Here is a 13,225-nt window from a genome sequence, read left to right on the forward strand (position 1 = left end):
CAATTGCACTCTCACCTGCCTTTGGCCATCGATTCCCTATGAAACTTCTGTAACTGTTGATCTACTTAACCATTCCCTCACCTCCACCTTTAATGCCCTTGTCTGCAGTAAAACCCCTACTCTCTCCCACCCTGGTCATTTCCTCTGACTCAAGTCTAAGGAGCACAGAAGTGAGCGTATCTGGCGCGTAACTTGATTAGCCATCCATCTCCAGATCTGGCCGGATCACTTCAAGTGGTATCGGGCCACATTTTCCTCTGCCAAAACTGCCCCTATTCCAAGTCTACATCTCACCTTGTGTGAAAGGAATAGTAATGAACATATAAGTAGTTTGAAGAGCCTTACGGAGTCGGAGAGAAAACATGCAACAGTTATGCAAGTCAAAGGAAGCCTTTAATTTAAGCTACCACCAAGTAATAGCTAGGGGATGTAAGATGAGAGGCCTGGGGACAGTGTATTGCAGTTCTGATGTGGCATCATGTTGTGCTTGTAACATGCACTCTTCCTTTCAGTGGGAATTCTTTATTCAAGCCTACCTTAGTATTCTTCCCCGTCCTTAAAAATTTGGGGGCATATGCTCCAAAGACCAATGGATATAAGAGACTACATTCATGTTCACCACCTTCTTCTTTGCTTGCTGCACAATTACTCTGTTAGGAAATTTCACTTTAGCCCCTAAAATAGGTACCTTCCCATAGAGCCAGCTCCTCCTGCAGTTACTGGCTATGGTAGCATAGCAGTTATGTTACTGGTCTAGTAATCCAGAGGCCTGGACTAATGATCCGGAGCCGTGAGTTTAATTACCCAATCACGGTAACTAGGGAAATTAAATTCAGTTAATTAAATAAACCTAGAATAAAAATCTAGCTTCGGTAATGGTGACCATGAAACTACCGAATTGTCATAAAAACCCATCTGGTTCACTAATGTCCTTTAGGGAAGGAAATCTGCCATCCTTACCTGGTTTGGCCAAAATGTGACTCCAGCCCCACAGCAATGTGGTTGACTTGTAACTGCCCTCTGAAATGGCCTAGCAAGCCACTCAGTTGTGCCAAACCGCTACGAAAAACAATAATAATAAGAATAAAACAGGATGGACCACCCAGCATCGACCTAGGCACCGGCTTCGGAAATGGCAAAGGCACACCCAGCCCAGTCAACCCTGCAAAGTCCTCCTCACTAACATCTGGGGACTTGTGCCAAAATTAGGAGAGCTATCCCACAGACTAGTCAAGCAACAGCCTGACATAGTCATACTCACAGAATCGTACCTTTCAGATAGCATCCCAGACTCCTCCATCACCAACCCTGGTTACATCTTGTCCTACCAGCAGGACAGATGCGCCAGAGGTGGCGGCACTGTGGTATACAGTCAGGAGGGAATGGTCCCGCCCTCAGCTGATGAATCAGTACTCCTCCATGTTGAACACCACTTGGAAAAAGCACTGAGGGTAGCAAGAGCACAGAATGTACTCTGGGTGGGGGACTTCAATGACCATCACCAAGAGTGGCTCAGTAGCACCACTACTGACTGAGCTGGCTGAGTCTTGAAGGACATAGCTCCCAGACTGGGCCTGCGGCAGGTGGTGAGAGAACCAACATGAGGGAAAAACCTACTTGACCTCGTTCTCACCAATCTACCTGTCGCAGATGCATCTGCCATGACAGTATTGGTAGGAGTGACTACCACACAGTCCTGTGGAGATGAAGTCCCGTCTTCACACTGAAGGCACCCTCCATTGTGTTGTGTGGCACTACCACCATGCTAAATGGGATAGATTCAGAACAGATCCAGCATCCATGAGGTGCTGTGGGCTATCAGCAGCAGCAGAATTGTAATCCACTATAATCTGTAACCTCATGAGCCAGCATATCCCTCACTCTACCATTCCCATCAAGCCAGGGTCCAACCCTGGTTCACTGAGGAGTGTAAAAGAGCATGCCAGGAGCAGCACCAGGCGTACCTAAAAATGAGGTGCCAACCTGGGGAAGCTGTAACACAGGACTACGTGTATACTGAACACCGTAGCAGCATGCTGTAGACAGAGTTAAGCGATTCCACAACCAACCGATTAGATCAAAGCTCTGCAGCCCTGCTACATCCAGTTGTGAATGGTGGTGGACAATTAAACAACTAATGGGAGGAGGAGGCTCCATGAATATCCCCATCCTCAATGTTGGCGGAGTCCAGCACGTGAGTGCAAAAGACAAGGCTGAAGCGTTTGCAACCATCTTTAGCCAGAATTGCCAAGTGGATGATCCATCTCGGCCTCCTCCTGAGGTCCCCGCCATCACAGAAGCCTGTTTTCACCCAATTCGATTCACTCCACATGATATCAAGAAACGGCTGAGCACTCTGGATACAACAAAGGCTATGGGCCCCGACAACATCCCGGCTGTCGTGCTGAAGACTTGTGTTCCAGAACTAGGGCTCCTTGATGCCACACTCAGTCAAGTGCTGCCTTGATGTTAAGGGCTGTCACCAACATTCTCGCTAAGCTGTGCAGCTTTGCCTCTAGCCAAGCTGTTCCAGTTCAGCTACAACAATAGTATCTACCCGACAAAGTGGAAAATTGCCCAGGTATGTCCTGTCCACAAAAAGCAGGACAAATCCAATCTGGCCAATTACCGCCCCATCAGTCTTCTCTCAATCATCAGCAAAGTGATGTAAGGTGTCGTCAACAGCGCTATCAAGCGGCACTTACTTACCAATAACCTATTCGTTGCTCAGTTTGGGTTCTGCCAGGACCACTCGGCTCCAGACCTCTTTACAGCCTTGGTCCAAACACAGACAAAGGACCTGAATTCCAGAGGTGAGGTGAGAGTGGCTGCCAATGTTCCCCTTAATTATTTTTCGTGCGTGGTCCCTTTAACTGGCTGCGCGGCCCATTCAAATTTTCGTGCATATGTGGTTTCTTCTATTGAAAAGCCGGTGAGCAGCTTGTGCAGGACCTCCAGACTGCTGCACGGCTGCACAGCTTAGCGAGAATGTTGGTGACAGCCCTTGACATCGAGGCAGCATTTGACTGAGTGTGGCATCAAGGAGCCCTAGTAAAATTGAAGTCAATGGGAATCAGGGGGAAAACTCTCCATTAGCTGGAGTCATACCTAGCACAAAGAAAGATAGTTGTTGGTTGTGTTTGCGAGAGGCCAAACATCTCAGCTCCAGGAGATCGCTGCAGGAGTTCCTCAGGGCAGTATCCTAGGCTCAACCATCTTCAGCTGCTTCACCAATGACCTTCCCTCAATTATAAGGTCAGAAGTTGGAATGTTCGCTAATGACTGCACAGTGTTCAGCACCATTCACAACTCCTCAGATAATGAAACAGTCTGTGCCCACATACAGCAAGACCTGCACAACATTCAGGCTTGGGCTGATAAGTGGCAAGTAACATTCGCACCACACAGGTGCCAGGCAATGACTATCTCCAACAAGAGAGAGTCTAACCACCTCCCCTTGACATTCAATGCATTACCATCATTGAATCCCCCACCATCAATATACTGGGGGTCACCATTGACCAGAAACTTAACTGGACCAGCCATGTAAATACTGTGGCTACAAGAGCAGGTCAGAGGTTGGGTAGTCTGTGGTGATTGACTCACCTCCTGAATCCCCAAAGCCTTTGCACCATCTACAAGGCACAAGTCAGGAGTGTGATGGAATACTCTCCACTTGCCTGGATGAGTACAACTCCAACATTCAAGAAGCTCGACACCATCCAAGACAAAGCAGCCCGCTTGATTGGCACCCCATCCACCACTTTAAACATTCACTCCCTCCACCACCAGCATACCGTGGCTGCAGTGTATACCATCTACAAAATGCACTGCAGCAACTCGCCAAGGCTTCTTAAGCAGCACCTCCCAAACCCGCGACCTCTACCACCTAGAAGGATAAGGGCAGCAGGCGCATGGGAACACCACCTCACTTGAAGCACAGCAGCCCTTTAAGAGGTTTTGCCCTTCCGCTTTTACTCTCTTTCAGGTGAAGTAGTGCTCCTGCCCCTGTAACAAATGCGGAGGAAGCACGTTTCAATTAATTAAATAGACTAATCTTGTCCAGCGGGATTGGGAGACTTCACAAAGAGTGTAGTTGTGCGCAGTAGTTCGACGAACACTACTTATTTTTAGGACTCTATTCCATTCTCCCAGTTTAGGACACTATTCCATTCTCCCAGTTTCTCCATCTCTGTTGCCTCTGTTCCAACTATGCCACCTTCCATACCAGTGCTTCCGATAGGTCTTCCTTTTTCCTCAACCAAGGATTCCCCTCCACCATGGTTGACAGGGCCCTCGACTGTGTCCATTCCATTTCCTGCGCTTCTGCTCTCACCCCTTCCCCTCCTTCCCAGATCCACGATAGGGTTCCCCTTGCCCTCACCCTTCACCCCACCAGCTTCCACATTCAACGGATCATCCTCCACCATTTCCATCACCTCCAACGTGATCCCGCCACCAAACACATCTTCCCCTCCCCTTTCAGCATTCCGATGGGACCGTTCCCCCTGCAACACCCTGGTCTACTCCCCTATCACCTCCAACAACCCCTCCCCTTCCTACGGCACCTTCCCATGCAAGTGCAGGAGGTGCAACACCTGCCCTTTTACCTCCTCCCTTCCCATAGCACAGGGCCTCAAACAGTCCTTCCAGGTGAAATAACAATTTACTTGTACTTCTTTCAATTTAGTATACTGTATTCGCTGCTCACCATGCAGTCTCCTCTACACTGCGGAGACCAAACACAGATTGGGTGACCGCTTTGTGGAACATCTCCGTTCAGTCCACAAGTGTGACCCGAGCTGGCGGTTGCCAGTCATTTTAATCTCAAGGAATGTACTGATCAGCTGGCTGATGTCTTCACCGCCATCTTCAATCTGCCATTGGCCCAGGCAGTAGTCCCTACATGCTTCAAGACCGCTACCATTATTCCTGTGCCAAAACAAATGGCTGTGACGTGCCTGAATGACTATAGACCTGTCGCATTCACACCCATCATAATGAAGTGTTTCGAGAGACTGGTCCTGGCTCACATCAAAGCCAGTGTTCCCGCCTCTCTTGACCAACACCAGTTTGCCTATCGTGCAAACAGATCAACGGAGGATGCAATCACAACTGCTCTACACTCGGCACTGAATCACTTAGATGGTAAAGAGACCTACATCAGAATGCTGTTCATAGACTACAGCTCAGCATTCAACACTATCGTCCCCAACAAGCTGGCCACCAAACTCCAAACTCTTGGCCTGAACACTTCCCTCTGCAACTGGACCCTGGACTTCCTAACAAACAGACCCCAGTCTGTCAAATTAGGTAACCACACCTCCCCCCCCGACCCTGAACACGGGGGCCCCACAAGGATGTGTGCTGAGCCCCCTCCTCTACTCCCTCTTCACCCACGACTGTGTGGCTGTTCAAGGTTCCAACACCATCATCAAGTTTGCGGATGATACCACGGTAGTAGGCCAGATCACCAACAACGATGAGTCAACCTACAGGGAGGAGGTCCAGCATCTCGTGAAGTGGTGCGCCGATAACAACCTGGCCCTTAACATCAAGAAAACCAAAGAAATCATTGTGGACTTCAGGAAGTCAAAAGGCGGAAGTCACACCCCCACCCACATCAATGGGGCTGTGGTGGAAAGGGTGGATAGCTTTGAGTTCCTCGGAGTCCACATCACGGAAGACCTTTCCTGGTCCCTCAATACCTCCTCTCTGGTGAAGAAGGCCCAGCAGCGCCTATATTTCCTAAGGAGTCTGAAGGGATGTAACCTGTCACCCCTGATCCTCTCTAACTTTTACCGCTGCACAATAGAGAGCATCCTGACGAACTGTATCACAGTATGGTATGGCAGCTGTAGCTACTATGACCGGAAAGCCCTGCAGCGGGTAGTCAAAACTGCCCAACGCATTACCGGCACCCGGCTACCGACCATAGAGCACATATACCAGAAACGCTGTTTACGGAGGTCACGGTCCATCATCAAAGACCCTACCCACCCCAGCCACAGTCTGTTCACCCTCCTGCCATCTGGGAGACGCTACAGATGCATTCGCACCCGTACAACCAGATTTAGGAACAGCTTCTTTCCCAGGGCTGTCATCCTACTGAACTCCACAAATAAACTCTAAAGCCTGCACATCTGCCAATGCACTTTATTATGGTTATGTTTATGTTAATGTATTACAAGCCAAATGTATGTTGAATGTTTAAATGTCTCAATCTAAATGTACACTCTCGGGAGCCGCAAGCCTACATTTCATTGTACTGCACTCGTGCACTAACAATGACAATAAAAGTTGATTTGATTTGATTTGATTTCTCTGGACCACTCCCACTCTGATCTCTCTGTCCTCGGCCTCCTACACTGTTCCAATGAAGCTCAACTTAAACTCGAGGAACAGAACCTCATCTTTCTATTTGGCACTTTACAGCCTTCCGGACTCAACATTGAGTTCAACAATTTCAGACCATAACCTCTGCCCCCATTTTTTCAGATGGCAGCTGTTGCTGATGATTCTGATATTCCCATTTACACCTCCTCTAGACCCATCTTTTGTTTCTTTACTTGCACCATCATCCCTTTTGTCATTTAATCTCTCCTTCCACCCTATCACACACCTTCCCTTTTGTTCTTTCCTCCCTACCCTCCTTTCCCTTCCTCTGTACTTGTTTAAAACCTGTTGCATCTCTAACTTTTTCCAGTTCTGACGAAAGGTCATCGACCTGAAACATTAACTCTGTTTCTCTCTCCACAGATGCTCCCTGACCGGCTGAGTAATCCCAGCATTTTCTGTTTTTATTCAGATTTCTAGCATCCGCAGTATTTTGCTTTTCTCTTTTTTTTACCCTGTTCAAACAATTAATCCTGTTGTATATTTGAATGCCTTGTTATATTCTTTCTGTTGTATGTATCAATTTGTACAAGACAGATTATTTAATGTGATGCAAATCTTCACAAGGTGTATTTTTATGTAATAAAAGTGGGCCTAGAAATTGGATCGCACCTGAATCGGGTCACGATCCTGATGTAACACATGCTGCAGGTTTCTAATGAGGCCGGTGGTATAATCAGACAAAATTGATTCGCTAGTCTGATTTATTTACTACCGGCGAACTGCAGTCACCAGTCATTGCCCCAGACACAGCTTGCCGATCCCAGGGAAAATAAAGACTCTGGCCGAGACGGTAAGCAGAATCCGGGAGGGAGTAGGGGGACAGGCAATCAGGAGGGGTGCGAGTGGCGGCAGGCAGTGACCCGTGAATTTGATATGGAGCTAAGAGGATCACCCACTGACTCCACAATACAGCTAGTAGAAAAATTAAAACTTACCTTTCAGGAGGCAGCCTTCAGCAGTCCCTCTAAGGACAGCATGCTGTGGTCATTCGCCAATGAATTTTGGGAAGAAGGCTGAAGGGGTTAAAATGAACCCTCTCAGAATTCAGATAGCCGAGGTAACCACTAATTAAGTGGTGCCAGCAGAATTAAAATCAGAACAAAGGAGTGGGGTCATGTGAAGATGAACAAGAGTTAAAAGGAACCAGGTGGCGATAAGAAGTCTCATACTAACAACTTTCTTATGTGAAAAAACAAAGATAAGACAGTGCAGACTGGAAAAAGTGCTACTCTCGCTAGTCTTGCACAAAGGACAGTGTGTAGAGAAGCTTTGCAAAACAAAGATAAGACGCAGCTGTGGGACAAGACAGAATGTGTGTTCTGAGTAAGCGATAAGGAATGTGCTGCTTTAGCTAAAAATTGTAGACACAGCAGAATATAGGGGTCATGGGAATTTGACCTGTGACCAAAGGCATAGTAAGATGTAACTAACCTTTACTAATACTGAAAAGAATAAGCCATATGTGAGCAGGTGATTATTGTAATACAATGTGATTGGATGAAAATAGAATAAAAAGCTGTATCAACCAAGAGAGAACGAGAAGGGTGTCACTAGACCGTGGGGTCTATGACCTTCTCCCAGAACGTTCTGTTAATAAACTGTGTACTTTTACTTTAAGACAGACTCGAGTGAATTTATTTTTCACCAACGAAGGCCATTAAGCCCCTTATTTGCATATGTAAATTGCCTTAATGTCTGTTTCAGGCAGGAGCCCTACTGTCTATACAGAAGCCTTTACCAATATGGTAGGCAATGCACTTTGGGCACAGCATAAGCATGCGCACACCGTCCACTATAATGGATGCTTAGGTACCTATTTTACACCTGTAAAATGGGCAAGGTACCAACGAATTTATGGGCCAAGATGTCATGTATGTCCACCATACTTCTGGTGGTTTTGAATTTTAAAAAAATGAACAGACAGTACATCAAAGACACAATAAATAAGTGTAGCAAAAGGTATCATCCCTCCTAAAGAAGACAGAAAATTAAGAGCGTTTTTATGGAAGAAATACAAGTAGCTTTAAAGTAATGAAAAAAAAATATTTGCTGATTGGTTGGGTTGACTGTGTTTCTTAACAGGTAAAATATTTGGCCCGCATTTTGCGGTCAGCGGCAAAGCAAAGACGCTCAGTGCCGGTCCCGAAGAAAGCTGCCCACAGCGATCTCTGTGGCGAGAAGTTTGCCTTTTTGGACGTGTAATTGATTGCAGCACTCTGTAATGGGGTTTACCAGCAAAGAGCTGCAGGGACGTCAACAAGCTGTCGGAGCAGCCAATCACATTGAAGAATTCTCACAGACAGCAACCCAGGAAGTGAAAAGCTGCTTTTATCCCCACTTTTTAAAAATGCTACAGAGAATGAAACAAAGATTGTCACATGGGGATGAGGTAGAAGCTGAAATATCATGAACAAACTTTAAAAGAAAAATGTTTTTTAAGGCTTTAAAAAATTGTGGCCATGAAATTTGGTGGTGCAGCGCCAGCCGTTAAGACCAGTTCTGCTGAAAAAATGGCGGCCACCTCGCTTACTCCTGCTTTTGGCGCAGAACATGGCAGACACCATTTTGGAGAGGTCTTTAGTACTGCCTTTGCCTGTGTTTGTCTCTCACATATAAATATTCAGATTGTGACGTAAATCGGCGTGCAATGCCTGAATTGATGCACGATTGTGATTTTGGACATCGCTGCTCTGCATAATGCCCTCTCCAAACCACACATGGAAGAATGTGCATGCAGCAGTACTACAGAAACGCTGCCAGTGCTGCTTAAAGGAACACACACATCTTTCAGGTAAATTTCGATTTCAGCTTTTGAATTTTTTGGCTTGGTGCACTACATTTAAAAAGTTGTTAAAGTGTGCAGGGAGAGCTGCTGGACACTTGCAAGGCTTTGTATGTTAAAGGAAGGCCTCTGAGAACACCACTTGCTAACAGTCCTGGGGGCTCTAGTTGCAGCCCCCCTTAGGCTGCAATTTCACATGGAGATGAAGCAGAGGCAGTAAAGGGGATAAGCTGCTCACAGAGGGAAGAGGAAGCAGGAGAGGATGAAGCAGGAGAGGATGAAGCAGAAGTGGAGGAAGCAGAAGAGGAGGAAGCGGAAGGAAGGAGGCAACCCAGACAGCCCCTTTCTGGCCGGGATATCTGGGATGGAACCATCCACCTGTGGTAACAGTGACCACAACTCCAATTCCCCTTTCAACATTTGTACCACACCTTACCTTCCCTCTGTTACTGACCATCACAGCAATCTCTTGGTCACAATGCTGAAATAAAAGCCACCACAGAGCAAACTTTCTAATCCAACTTTATCCATATATGCATCCTATGTTGCATCAAAAAATCAACTAATCACCCTTGTGCATTCCCTTAGTGTCTTGACTCTGCCTTTGCCTATCCTAGTGATGTGCTACCCCAGTGGCTGCAACATGGCTGGTGGAAGGCTGCTGACATTCAGTGGGGCACACTGCATTTGGCATTGCAGGACGACTTCAAGGAGCTGGTGGCTGGGAGTGTCAAATCGAGTGACGGTGTTTCTTCTTCTTCTTCATGTTCTTCTTCTTATTCACCCTCCTCTCCCTCTTCTTGGTTAGCCACTAGCTGGGCAGGTTGGATTTCTTGGGTATCTGAAATGAGGGAGGCACAAGGGTAGAGTTGTGGTGAGGGTGGGGTGGGAAAGCAAGAGGTGCATGCTTACACCATGTGCAGCTTGCACATCATAAGAAATTGTGGGATGAGGGTGAAGTGGGATGTGAGGAGGAGGATAACGTTTGAGGAAACCAGCAACTTGCATTCTTTCAGCCCACCGCTGAACAAGGGCTCAGCCATGCCCCTGCCAAGAATGGCCAGCAGTGTCTCCTCCAAGGGGGTGAGGTGAAGCTAGGAATGTGAGGTGTGTCCCATGTTTGGTAGAGATTGCTGGTAGGTGAGTGATGGAGGGGTCGTACAGTGAGCAGTGTGTGAGGCTAGTGGTGCAATTGGTAGGAGACGGCTTTTGAAGATGCATTCACTGACCTTGGCCACTGGTCTGAAGTCATGAAATTTCTTTGGGCACTGGAACCAGGTCCTGGGGTGATACTGGTGATGATCTATGGGTAGAGGACCTCTCTTACAGTGTTGACCCCCTGCACAAAGCTCGAGTGCTGCATCCGAGACCCTGGGTGCCCTTTCTCTGGCCTGTTGAGCCATTTGTGTTGGTGCTGAAGCACTTTTACCATTTTTACGTGCAGAAGGCAGTTCAGCTTTAAGAGCTACAGACTGCCTAGTTTGGAATGATTTTTAATATTTTTTGCAGAAGGCAGTTCAGGGCTGGAGACTGCCTAGATTTGAATGATTTTTGATTGTTTTTTCAGAAGGCAGTTCACCTTTAAGGGCTAGAGACTGCCTTGAAAATGAACGCCCTAGCTTTAACGAAATGCAGCGTCACTCCAGCGACGTGACCTTGGGTCTCCTGCTGAGTGCACAGCATGCCAGCAGCGCGATAGTCACTGGGCTGTGTGCTAAAATCATTTAAATTAGCAGGCCGCACCAAATTGACATGCTGCCTGTGTTTACAAAACGGGTGCAAGCAAATCTCGCCCCGTGGTACCCAAGCCCGTTTTCAGGCCTCATCAAATTTCCCGGCCTGTATTTTTTATCATAATGGAGGAATTTGACACTCTACAAATATAAAAATTAGTTTTTCAGGACCATAACGTTTGTTTAGCAGGCAATACACTGTTAAAACCCCAGTTACACCTATTCCAACAAAGCTTAATATTTAATGGGGTATTTAACAGCGATATTAGTGCGGAAAAGCCCAAGTTTTCATCAGTTTCACCGATTTCACTGATTGATGGCTATAGCAGGGGGAGTCTACAACACAGCCTATGTTGGAGCAGTGAATGACTGACCGCAACTTCAGGATTTCCGCGTTCAGAGGGGCAATGACGGCGAACGCTGACAGTTCGCCATCATTACCCACCACAATTATTGTAAATCAGGATTTTCTGAGTGCTTATTGGTCAAATTAGCATCAGTTACCTCATCCTGAAAAATGTTACTGCTTTCAAAAGAAACCATTGCACATTCAATTATTCAGTGCTAAACCAAATTTCATGAATGTACATTCAGCAGTTCCTAAAGCTGTATGCAATTTTTATATTTTCTTTTATTTTACCTTTGTTTGGTCGCAGGTGCACTTCATTGCACTGGACAGTGGAAGCGCCTGACTGGTGTCTTCTACATAGCTGCTATCTGTGTGGCTTTAAGATCAGCTGACAAATGATGCCCTACACATAGATGGGTTTGATTTTCTGCTCCCAAGATAGAATCCTTGAGTGCTGTCCAAGGTTTTATATATTTATGTTCAAATGTCAGTCGAGACTGGAATCCAGACTCTCAGTTCTCTGGTTGGGAATTTGTAAATTCTTTTTTTTTAAGATGTATGCTACCAATTCAGAGATAGTAATATTAAATCTGGTTATATGCAGTTTATTTATATACCTCAGCATTTAATCAGCAGAAGAGCCAATTATTGCCTCGCACATTCTGGACAAATGGAAGTTATCATTGAAAGTAGACAATAGGCTAAATGTTCTGAAATGGTAGTTTCAAGGTTCCCCACTGTCAGCTGTATTCAGAAAATTAACCCCAATATATACTGACATTGGACAGCTTTCATTAACTTAGTACAGAAAATTTAAAGTATTAATTGAAACTATTCTTATATAAACTCAGTAGTGTTGTTATGTAGCATAAGTAAAACAATCATACCTTGTTAAATATCTAAAGCACTGTTAGCCACTTTGGTTTAAAAATAAAGATTATGAGCTTCTCCAAGGACGCAATGTGTAAGAAAACATGTGATGTGGTTCTGAGTCATAGAAACCAGGAAGTTCACAGTCTCGACGGCTGGCCTGTGCTGAATTAGCTGATCTAATCTGAGTACTGGTGGGGTCACGGTAACACTTCACTTTTCTGGAGCTAGCAGATGAAAGAAAAAATTATCCAAGGCTTACTTTCCTTGTTACCCAATGACCCCTTCTGGTATGCGTGCATGGATGGACATTGAGCAAGGACAACGCTGATCCCTATGAAACCTTCACAGTTAAATAACCTGCCAACACTAATTGTCTCAGCTTATACATGAAGCACAGAGCCTGTGAAACTGTACTGCAGAAAAAAATAGCTAACCTCAGGAGACAATGAGTGAGGGAAGAAATTTGACAAGCGAAAGAAAAATGAAAAATAAGTAACAAATATGTGGATTGATCTGGATAGACTGAAAATGTTTTTCAAAAATGATAATTTTGATCCTTTTAGCTCATCAAATATGTTTTATAGTACAATTCTATTCTCTGGATCATTTAGAAAATATTTGTCAAATAAAACATCCTCACAACTTGCATAAATCCCATTATAAATGACACTTGCCCCACATTGTGTGCTCCCAGCTCAGTTGGGTATCTGGTGGTACCAGAGGGGCAGGAAGCCAGTATTCTAGCCCTGGAATTCTCATACGCCCTCTCACAGTCAGCATAGAGACTGCCATCAGAGGCTGAGCAACAGGTCAGTTACCCTTCCTCTCGGACAGAGAGTGGTGCATGCTGTTAAGAAGAACTGAAGAAAGATACAAAATCATTTTATCTGTAAATGTATCTAAAAAATTAAGTTAGACAATTTAATGTGCCTGACTTAACTGTTAAAAATAGTTTCTTAAACCCTCCAATTACAAACTTGATTTCAGCCAATCCAGCATCTCACACATCAGCTGAGATATTTATATTTAACCTTAACAATCCTAACCAGGTCCACAATATTTAAAACTAAAAGGATACCATTGCATATA

At 45.6% G+C, this 13,225-nt stretch overlaps 1 long non-coding RNA gene across 1 annotated transcript; it reads right to left on the bottom strand.

Annotated features, from left to right (window-relative positions):
* Positions 1 to 9,687: 9,687 nt before the first annotated feature.
* LOC147120491 (uncharacterized) lies at positions 9,688 to 12,466 on the bottom strand. Its single transcript, XR_015078200.1, has 2 exons — positions 12,151 to 12,466; positions 9,688 to 10,022 (listed from the first exon to the last, which is right to left on the bottom strand). It is a non-coding gene; the product is annotated as an uncharacterized LOC147120491 (long non-coding RNA).
* Between the last annotated feature and the right edge of the window lie 759 nt (positions 12,467 to 13,225).

The sequence above is a fragment of the Somniosus microcephalus genome, chromosome 4 (assembly GCF_052327205.1).
Source record: "Somniosus microcephalus isolate GS21.2 chromosome 4, FLI_Smic_1.0, whole genome shotgun sequence".
Classification (NCBI taxonomy): Eukaryota; Metazoa; Chordata; class Chondrichthyes; order Squaliformes; family Somniosidae; genus Somniosus; species Somniosus microcephalus.